Source organism: Phodopus roborovskii, unplaced genomic scaffold (genome assembly GCF_943737965.1).
Source record: "Phodopus roborovskii unplaced genomic scaffold, PHOROB, whole genome shotgun sequence".
Taxonomy (NCBI): Eukaryota; Metazoa; Chordata; class Mammalia; order Rodentia; family Cricetidae; genus Phodopus; species Phodopus roborovskii.
The window spans coordinates 487,486-498,536 of NW_026125751.1; the positions used below are offsets into that span (position 1 = coordinate 487,486).

At 39.5% G+C, this 11,051-nt stretch overlaps 1 pseudogene; it reads left to right on the plus strand.

Moving 5' to 3' along the window:
• The first annotated feature begins 10,076 nt into the window (after positions 1–10,076).
• On the plus strand, positions 10,077–10,711 carry LOC127217606 (T cell receptor alpha variable 23/delta variable 6-like; annotated as a pseudogene).
• Positions 10,712–11,051: the final 340 nt, after the last annotated feature.

An 11,051-nucleotide genomic window follows, 5' to 3' on the forward strand; every position in this document is an offset into this window, starting at 1 on the left:
CTAAGAAGATGTAGAAATCCTGGCTGTAGTCTGCAAGGCAGCTGTGTCTCAACTGTTTTGAATGTTGGATCGCCTGCAACTCTGTTTCAGGGGGTCTGGCTTGATCAAACTGGAAGGAATTACAGCTTTACATTTTCTGTGGAAACAAAAATAGGAATCCTTTTCCCCAGTAACTTGTCCTTAGACTTAAATATTGAAGTCAAAGCATTTTTAAAATATATCAATTGGATTGATGCAGCAGCATTTGTTTTAACAGTTGTTGTTATTTCCTCAGCATTCAAACTATTTGAAGACAACAAAATAGCATATAGTATCCACAGTTTTCTCTGCTTTTATTCATCTTTATGTGGCTTTTTTATTACTCTGTTTTTGTTAGTTGTGTATTTTTTTTTAGTTTTTGAGAAAGGGTTTCTCTGTGTAACTTTTATCTGTCCTGGGATTTACTCTGCATACCAGGTTTACTTTGCAATCACAGAGCTCTGCTTGCCTCTGTCTCCCGAGTGCTGGGATTAAAGGCATGTGCCACCACACCTAGCTCCTAGCTGTCTTTTTAAAACCATTTTATTTCTTTTCTCTCCCTCGCCTACATATATTTTAGAACACGTTGTAAACCTTTAGTGCTTTTCCTTAATGTGAATCTGTCTTTACTGTGAATCTGTATGTTTTTGTAGCCACGAGTCTTTTATCAGGTAAACAACAACATTTCTAAAATGAAAGTGATAGCTGTGTTAGCTGCAGTCTATCCAAGATGGCAGCAGCTATATAAAGCCAGCACTGAGAGCTGTACTCACTGCCTTGGTCTGAGCTGCCTTCCAGCAGCATGTTGCCAGGTTGGAGATGTGATCATTGCCATTGTGTGTGTGTATACATAGTTATATTGTTTAGGTATTAATCCCTGCTTTACTGAAAGTGGAAAAGCTCAAAGTTTTATAGAGTTATATTTGGTGTTTGAAAATTTGTGACATGCTTTAAGTATATTCTTCTAAATTAATATAGTTATACTCAAATGAATTTTCAGATAACATTTAAAACATTTATGAATAAAATTGTCATCGTTTTTCTTGTTTGTCGACTGAGTGTTATTCCCTTTCATTTTCTGAAAACAAAGCTGGTGAACTTTTTTCTCAAATTTGTGCTTTGCATTTCTAATATACATGTGTATGCTAATGCAGTGTAGCTCTGTTTTAAAATATATTCAACAGTAAAGCATTGTATGATGATTGGGAGGTTTGCTTTGGTACTCAAAACTTTGGAGGCACAGAAAGTCGTAATAATCTATTTCCATGTTTTTAACCACTATGCATCATATCAATTTAAAATATGCAAAATATCACTTTTGATGGGCATTTGGGCATGGCAGTGCCAGCAGAAGTAATCAAAGTCTAAGTCAGAAGTGGGGTTCACAACGGGCAGTAGGCCACCACCAGTCATGTTTCCAAGGTGTTGCTTCAGCCCTGTGTACAGCTCAGTCTTCTTTATCAGGCATTGCCACCTCTCCACCCAAGTCAAGTGTTCAGCCAAGAAGGACCAAGACCAACAGGCCACCTGGAGTTAGAAGGAGCATGTAGTAAGCAGGAACCAATACTTACTGTCATAGTTACAACAGTATCTAAGATATAAATTTTAAGTGTCCTCAGTTCTTTTACAATCTAGATAAGTCTTATGAATCAGTATTGTGTTGCTATAGCAATGTTCAGAGTGATGCAGATGACCTTTACTTTTACCTGCTTTCTAAAGGAGAGTTAGAAAGTTAATGTAATGTTTTCCTAAAGAAGAAAATATTTTTAACACTTTGTTCAAGGAGAAATTTCTATGCTTTTATCAGAACGACTATACAAGAAATGTAATTCTAGCTATTTCCCCGTTTATATGGCAGAGCAGAAATTTACACACCCAGAGGTTTGCTCTGCTTTAGGATTAGCACTTTTAAAAACTTCCCCATGGGGTTCCATCAAGATGGCCAAATAGATAAAGATGATGTTTGACACCAACCCTGACAACACAACTTTAATACCTGGAATCAACACCGTGAATGGAGTGAAGTGACTACCAAAGATTGTCTCCTGACCCTCCAATGGATGTTATGTGCACATACATACATATAATGAATGCATGTAATAAAAACTATGTGTCGCTGTCATATTGCTCTTGAAGAAGTTATTATACCTTCATTCTTGAAACTCCCTTTATGATCCCTCTAAAACCCCCTCTTCATTGCTGCCTATATTTCCTTATTAAACTATGTGCACTCAAATGCCCCTTTCAAGTTTGGATACTAAAATAATTCAGTGAAAATTTTAACACAGAGGTATACCCAGGAGGAAAAGACATAGCCAGAGTCTTTAGCATCAAATTTTCCATGGCTAGATGAAAACAAGGAGCAAGTATTGGTTTTTTTTTTCAATACAAACATTGTAATGTCAAGTCCTGTAAGATTGTAGCATCATAGGTACTGTTAGTTGTGATGAATGTTGTGACTGTGGTTACTGTTTTTGTGAAAGGTGACATGGTACCTTTAGCTTCTGAGGGGTATTGCAGTGATGATGGTTAATTACTGTGGAGATTTTTATTTGTTTTTACATGGAAATAGACAAAAAAAAGAGGGAGATGAAATCACTGAATGATGGTCTTTGGGAGACAATGGCTGGTGCCTCCTCTCTGCCTCTTAAATATTGTGGAACTTCACTTAGTACTCAGAAAGATATCGTTTTTTAGTTGACAGGGGAGAAACTCAGAAAACCAAGAGCCACTATAAATAAAAAGAAAACCTTAGCCTCATATAACATATTCAGAGTCTTTATTTGCCTACATCATTCAGCCATTTGCAGTAAGAAGCATTCTAACTATGTTAGCACATTGAGAGGTTGTAGATCTTGCTTCAATCAGTAGGAGGCTGCTGTTAATAGTAAAAGTAGAGAGACCTTTGGAGACAGAAACCATGGATGCGGTCAGAACTTTATGATGCAATCTACAACTGGAAAAAAATATTATTTTAAAGGAGTGTGTATGAGAGTGAGTGTGTGCATGTGCATGTTTGCATGAATATGTGAGTGTGTTTGTATTTGTGTGCATGCCTGTTTGTGAGTGTGCGTGTTAGCATGCATGTATGTGTTTGCACACCCACATACATGCTGGAGTGATCCATGTGTGTATTAATGACTGCACGTGACCTCAAGGCCAGGGGACATGGATTTTCTTTGCTTTGGTATAAAAGGGTATTATGAGTCACTTGGCATAGGTGTTGGGAACCGAACTTGAATCCTCTTGAGAGTCTTACACCATCTGTCAGTCACATTCATTCCTTAGTGAATATATACTTCAAAAGCTGTGGCAGCAAGGGAGTGACTTCATTGTGAAGAGCACACTATTCATCCATAGACATGCCATTTGTCCCTGTTCCCAGAAGGTAAGATTTAGCTCAATATTTAGTCTCTTCAGAAACATAGTCACTCTGGGAGCACATGGTCCTGTGTGACCATGAGTTTAAGGGAGGATGTGGTCCTGTGTTACTGTGACTTCATGGGAGTATGTGTTCCTGTGTGACTGTGACTTCCTGGGAGGGTGTGGTCGTGTGTGAGTATGAATTCTTGGGAGGATGTGGCCCTGTGTGACTATGACTATGGAACTGTATTGGTTATGCAAATAATGTTGACAGGTAAAGATATGAAGCACAGTTGAGAAAAAGTATCTTTGAAAAGTACAGTATCAAAACAACATTGATGGATATCAAAACAACAATGGAGATCAGCTCAAGAACTGGGTCGCATGCAGGTAGTTTCTAAATGCTCTCCAGAGTATTTGCAGAAACTTCTGTTCTCTTCCTTCAGGGCCATCCGACTGCCAGAAGAAACTATGTCTGTTCTCAGGGTTCTTGCCTGAGAGATCATTGACTCCCATGGGAACCTCACTGTTGAATTTGATCTCTGTACTTCAAAAGATCCCTTCGGAGACTTGTCTTCTACCTATCAACTATCATCTATCTATCTATCTATCTATCTATCTATCTATCTATCTATCTATCATTAGGTTTTTTCTTCTTGAGACAAGTTTTGTTGCACAGACAATGCTGAAAGTGAGATTTGAAGGCATTTATAGTGTCTGGCCTTTCATATCCTGCGGTTTTTGTCATCTTGCACTACATTTACATATTTCTAAGTAAATGTGTTTATCCATGTGCACATATTTTTTATGTTAAGTACAAAAATTTCCTCTTGAAAAGAAGGATTTGCCTTTAATCATTACCCTTCTATCAATTGTCATTTATTTTCTATATTTGTTGTACTAGTAAACACATAGTAAAAGCCAATATGGCTACCACCACAAAATTATTAATTTTTCATTAAACACTTCTGTTCAATGCACGTATATGCCCCTATTGTGCTTCAGATGATAATCTAAAATGAAGCATACAAATGGAATAAAACTGAAGCTTTGATAAAATGTATTTCATTGTTGTCTTACATAAGGTTTTCATAATATTGTCATTATTTCATCTGAAAAATTACAACTACATTTTTCTCTTTAATTTTATTGCTTGACTTTTTTTTGGGAGATGGTTCCTCTTTGTAGTCTTGGCTGTACTAGAATTTACTATGTAGACAAGGCTGACCTCAAACTCCCAGATATTCTCCTGCCTCTGCCTCCCTAGTATTGGGATTAAAAAGATGTTCCATAATGCTCGGCAGAACTTCTTACTTTTTAAAACTACAGTGCCCTCATTCTGTCTCCTGCTTGTGGATCAACACAGGTATTAATTGATGATGGAAGATGTCTAGTTGGGGCATTGTTTGCCCTACTATTTAGTACTTCATTTAGACTCCTTTTATACTTACGTATATTTTAGGATGCTTCTACAATTGTGTTTCCATATGGTTTTTCAAATGGCCGGCAGTGTTAGCTGTCCCTTTCCACATTCCCTCCTTCATCTTCTGTTCTATCCTCTTCATATTTAATCTTCCTAGTCTACTTTTTCTTTTGTTTCACTGTAACACTGTGTTCTATTTCTTCTTCCTAGAGTGACATTGTCTTCCCTCCTGGTTCCCTATCTGAAACCTAATTTTTGTGATTATTTGGCTTGTAGCATGCCTATCGAAAGCTTAAAGCTAATTTAACATGCAATATTTGCCTTTTGGGACTAGGTTACCTCCTTCAGGTTGACTTTTTTCTATCTCAATCCAATTACCTTCACATTTCATAATTTCGCCTTTTAATAATATAACACTATTCCATTGTGTAGATGTACTATGGTGTCATCGTATGTTCATCAGTGGATAGACATCAGGGATGTTCCAATTCCTGTGTACTGTGAATAGGGAAGCAAGGAACGTGGATGAGAAAGTGCCTCTGTGGTACAGTGTAGGCTCCTTTGGGTATATTCCCAAGAGTGGTATAGCATCTGTTCCCAACTTCCCAAGGCATCAACACACTGATTCTGATGGTGTCTGTACAAGTTTGCAATACCATCAATAATGAATAAGTGTTCCCTTTCCCCAAATCCCCAGAAATATGTTCTGTCATTTATTTTATTGATCTTGGCCACTCTAACATATGACAGCTGCCTTTACATGTACAAGGTCCTAAAGACTGACATATGCCTTATTATTAAAATCTGGGGAAGGCACAGGGTAGCGTCCATCCTCAGTTCAGTTCCTGTCCACCAGAGGATGCAGTTTCCTAATGCAGACTCATTGCCTGTGTGTTTTGTATCTGAGGAGAATCACCCTTTCTCTGAATTAAGATTCCTTCAAGCTAAGAATCAAGACCATTTTCTAGATGATACTAAATATGGGCTCCTCTCCAGGTTTCGTGACTGTGATACTCCTCATACTCAGTAAGAAAAGTGATTTAAACAGAAAAGTCTTAAGCCTTATGTTATCTAAGAGCATTATCCTCCAGGTGACACACAATATCCTTCCTCTCTCTCTCTCTCTCTCTCTCTCTCTCTCTCTCTCTCTCTCTCTCTCTCTCTCTCTTTCTCTGGCTCTCTCCCTCTCCCTCCCTCCCTCTTTCTCTGCTCTCCTTGCACTCTAGGAAGGACCCATGGAGACTCTGTGACTCAAGCAGGAAGCCAAGTGACCATGTCAGAAGGCCAGTTCCTGACAAAATATTGCACATATTCAATCACAACCATCGCATACCCTGTTCTTTTCGGGTATGTTCGATATCCTGGTGAAAGTCTACAGCTCCACCTGAAAGTCATTACAGCTGGCGAGAGGGAAAGCAGCAGAGGTTTTGAAGCTACTCATGATAAAGGATCAACCTCCTTCCACTTGCAGAAAGCATCAGTCCAAGAGTTAGATTCGGCTGAGTACTATTGTGCTGTGGGTGATACAGTGACAGAAACAGCACAGGGAGCTGAGCACAAACTGAGAGGCAGCAGGCTGCCTGGCTGCTGAGCATCTGCCTCTCAAATCCATCTGCCTTCATTCAGCATACCCTGTGTTGTGTGGCCTTACACTTCTCTGTGGTGAAAATCCTGTAACAGTTCTCATGCCAGGACACATAACTTCACAAACGTCCACACTGTTCATCACATCGCCTGCAGTGAATGAAACAAAATGTTTACTCAAAGGTTTGGAGCCAGTCCAGCTCTGACCCCAGGATGGCAGTGCCTGCATTGGTCCTGACTCCAGGAGCTGAGGTGGGTCTCCAGTCTCTGATAGGCTGGATGTGCTGCCTGAGAGTTCCTATATTTTACAAGAAAGAGATGATGAAATAGGCAGCAACTTTGGCAGCCTTCTGCATAACAACAATGGAGAAGCATGGGAGTGCCTGCTGGGTGATTTCATGGCTGTATTTTCAGTGTAAGTTAGTGGTGGTTTTAACCTGGGAGCCACAGGAAGTCAAAGAACATTTTCTTAGGATTTCGGGGAAGGATGTAATTCCTTGGGAGAGGTGGAGAGAGCAAACTACTACTATTCCTAGGTCACCTGAGATTCACATGAAGAGTAAAGGATGCAAACTACAATCACTAAGCCTGCAGCCTGGCCCCAAACTGCTGCTGGGTGTGCAGCTACAGCCCTGACACAGGGAGACTCTGCAGGAGGCTTTGCACAGCTGTGGCTTCATCAGATACCCACCAACTACAAGGAAGGTGTGAGGAAAAGGAAAATACTACTGCAGATGTTCACACTTAAGTTTAAAGGGATGTGATACCAGCTTGTTGAAAGATAAATGTCCAAAACATCAGCCACATGAGTAAAATCTACACTTTATTTTATTAAATGCTTGTGTTAATGTCATAAAATATAAATCCCTCTTACACACTCCAGAAACATTTTGGTCTTTTTGCTAAATTGAAAACTGAGAGCAACTGTTTCCATCCTGTGTTTAGAGAATACAGGACAACACTTCCAGTTAATCTGCTTATCATGAACTTTATAAAAGAATTAATTTTGAAGATACAATGAATAAAGTTGTAACAAAAGCAACAGAAAGAATATTATTAAATCAAAGTAGGATTTCAACACTGTCTTGATATTTTAAAAAATATATTCCATTATGTACTATGCAACAAATATTTCACATAAAAATTATGAGACCCAAAGGATACATTACAAATTAGAGAGATATATCTGTAATTTGTACCACAATAATACTTGTAGGCTTTCATCTACAAAATATTTACATATCTACAATGTAGTAAACATACAGAATTTCTCATTGAAACATTGCTTTCAAAAGAAAACCTGGAAAACTAAAAGTCATGCTGTAGGGGATAACTCATTACATAATAATTAAATGTGATAAAAATACTGCTGAATCTCAGGGGATGGCAGTTGGAAAGCTCCAGCATGCCACTTGTCTCTGGGACGAACTGTAAAGCAGCTGAGCTCCTTCATTCAAAAATTGTCTTCCCATTGCTACTTTCAGGTTGAAACAGCAACTCAATTAGCTAAAACATGTACATTCTAGAGATTCACAAATTAATTGACCCCTTGTGATTCATTCAGCTTCATCCCCATTGCTACTATATTTGTTTCAAATATAGATTATCTGGGCTTCGCTGATAATAAACAATTCCTAGTTATCTGTAAGATTTATGTGAGCATGGCTAGAAGTGGTGACACTACAATGACAGCTTCTACAATAAGAATTACTCATTCGGTCATCTCAGAGAGTTCACAAATAGCAACCATCATACTCCTAGCTTCTTGATAGTGTGTGATGAGGAATTAGGTGAGGTTGGAATATGGCAATTAAGCAAGAAAGAGAGTATTCTGAAGAAGCTTCCCAACTGATCTTGACAGATCATTTTCCTAATCTCATTCCTGATTAATCTTGACTTGGAAGTGCTTGTTTAATAAGGAAGTGAAGTTGAGGACTACAAATAGTAGTTTTAGAGGTTTTCTAAATAATACATAAACTTCAAGAAACCAATATAAATGTTATTTTCTCCTATAAATACTTAATGTCAAAATTTAAGTTAAATCAAAATATAAAACTTGAAAGAGTTTTATCAGTTGAAAAATGCACCTTCTATTCGACTACGTTTGCATCGACAGCCATCATGACTGGATCATCCTCTTCATCCAAGTTTTTCAGAAGGTCTGTGAGCTCTCTCACCTGAATTGCCAGTGCTCATTTTCTTTTAAAATCTGGTCTACAATCATATGTCCTGGTTGCACAACAACTTTAATCCTGTTATAGTCAACAGTCATCTTCTCCATTTCCTGTATCAAGTGTTCAAGACTTTTTCTCACATGTTGCTTCTAAATTCCAGTTTTCTCATTAGCTCCTGTTAAGGTGTGACTTTCATCCAGATAATGAGCAATTCCTTTTTGACATAGGTGATTGGTTGTCATTGCTTTCTCTTCCTGATCAAAATGACTCCTTTTGTGAATCTATTTGTTTGTGGTCATCAGTAATGTCCTGACAAAGCTGCTCATTCTCTTAATATGCTGCTTTCATATTCTGCCTCTCCATTCAAAGAGCTAATTAATCATTAACTTTCTTCTCTTAATCCAAAACTTTTGCCACATTGGGTAGTTCTCTATCTTTTTGTTCCAACTGGTTTTCAAGGTGGTGAATTTCATCATATAAAAGCTGAATATCACATCCACCTCCTGAGCCTTCTCCAGTTCATTTTCAAAGATTCATTACTTTTTTTAAAATATTTTTTTCTTATTTAACATATCAATCCCAGTTCCCTCTCCCTCTCACACTCCCCAACCCCCGCCATAGACCTCCCATCCCATCCCCTATCCACTCCCCAGGGAGGGTGAGGTTTTCCAAGAGGGATCATCAAAATCTGTCAAGTCATTTAGAATAGGGCCTAGGCCCTCCCATGTGTCTGTCTTTAGGCTAAGGGAGTAACTCTCCATGGGGAATGGGATCCATTGCCAGATGTACCATAGACTGCCCAGGCCTCCTAACTGAGACCCAAGCTCAGGGGGGTCTGAGTCAGTCTTATACTGGTTTCCCTGCTATCAGTCTGGGGTCAATGAGCTCCCCCTTGTTCAGGTCAGCTGTCTCTGTGGGTTTCTGCACCCTGGTATTGATCCCGTTGCTCATCATTTATCCCTCTCTGCAAGTGGATTCCAGGAGTTCTGCTCAGGCTCAGTGTTTTGCTGTGGGTGTCTGCTTCTTTTTCCATCAACGACTGGATGAGGGCTCTATGATGGCAGATAAGTTGATAAGTTAGTCATCAATCTCATTATCAGGGAAGCACATTTAGGATAGCCTTTCCACTTTTGCTCACATTAGTTAGGGGCATCCTTGGAAGTCTCTGGCCATTTCTATATTGTCAGTTTTCTCTTTAAACCTATAATGGTCCCCTTTGGTCTCTCTCTCTCTCTCTCTCTCTCTCTCTCTCTCTCTCTCTCTCTCTGTATATTTCAGAAAATTCACAGAGCTATTCTTGGTGCCTATACTAACACACATATATACCTAAAATGTATAATGGTAGAATTGCATTGATAATCAATTTGAACAGAATAGGGAGGTGTTGCCTATGTCAGAAATAGCTTTAGACACCTTGTTTGTGAGGGGTGGACCCTGTTGAGAGTGTCTGTAAGTTTGGAGTCTGTGTTGTGGGGGAGATAAAATGCATTATCCCCAAGCTTCATCTAGGAAGAATGGACAAGTTCCTGAAAGCATTATTTGTAGTCCCAGCCCTTCACACAGCTTGTGAGTCATGGAGGATAAACCCCAGGATGGGGATTAATGTAGAAGCATGGGAGAACTGGGGCACCAGACAAAACCATGAATGCTGAAACCATAAATAGTGCAGACCTGGGAACCTAATGACATTTGTCATTTCTCTACACAGGGGTGAGTGGCCAGGAGGGGGAGGGATGTGACCAGCAACAAGTGAGACAAAGTCCATAATCTCTGACAGTCTGGAAAGGACAGACTTCAGTTCTGAACTGCACTTATGACAATGGTGCATTTGACTACTTCCGTGGAGAAGGCCCTGCACTATTAATAGCCATACATTCAGTGTCAAATAAAAAGAAAGATGGAAGGTTCACAGTCTTCTTCAGTGAGAGGGATAAAAAGCTCCCTTGCACATCACAGATCCTCAGCCTGGAGACTCAGCCACCTACATCTGTGCAGCAAGTGCACAATGCTCTCCAGGAACCTGCAGTCACACCCAAACCTGCAGCTGAGGCTCCAGGAAAAACCTGCTGTGGGGCTGAGCCTGGCAGAGGTGCAGAGCAGCTTTCCTTTGCAGGAGCAGGTGACTGGTGACAGTGAATGTAAGGATTAGACTCCTTCAGACAGAGGGAGGTGAAGTCACAGCTTTCTTTTCTCCAGTCTCCCTTTGCTCCTCAGCAACCACTGGAGAATTTACATCTATTTCCTGAACTAGTTCAGTTGAATTGTTTACTGGGTAGTTGTGCAGTTTCCTGTGAAGTTGGCTTGTACCAACTGTAAATTATATAAGCAGCATCCCCCTACACTTTTGTCAGCAATGTTATTAATGTGTAGTTATTGCAGCCCAATGTGTCAGTCACTTTGACTGTGACTTCTGTGATAGAAATCACATACTTGACTTTTACCTTACTCTCCCCTGATACCAGGGAAGTAGTGATTTACATGACCACTGG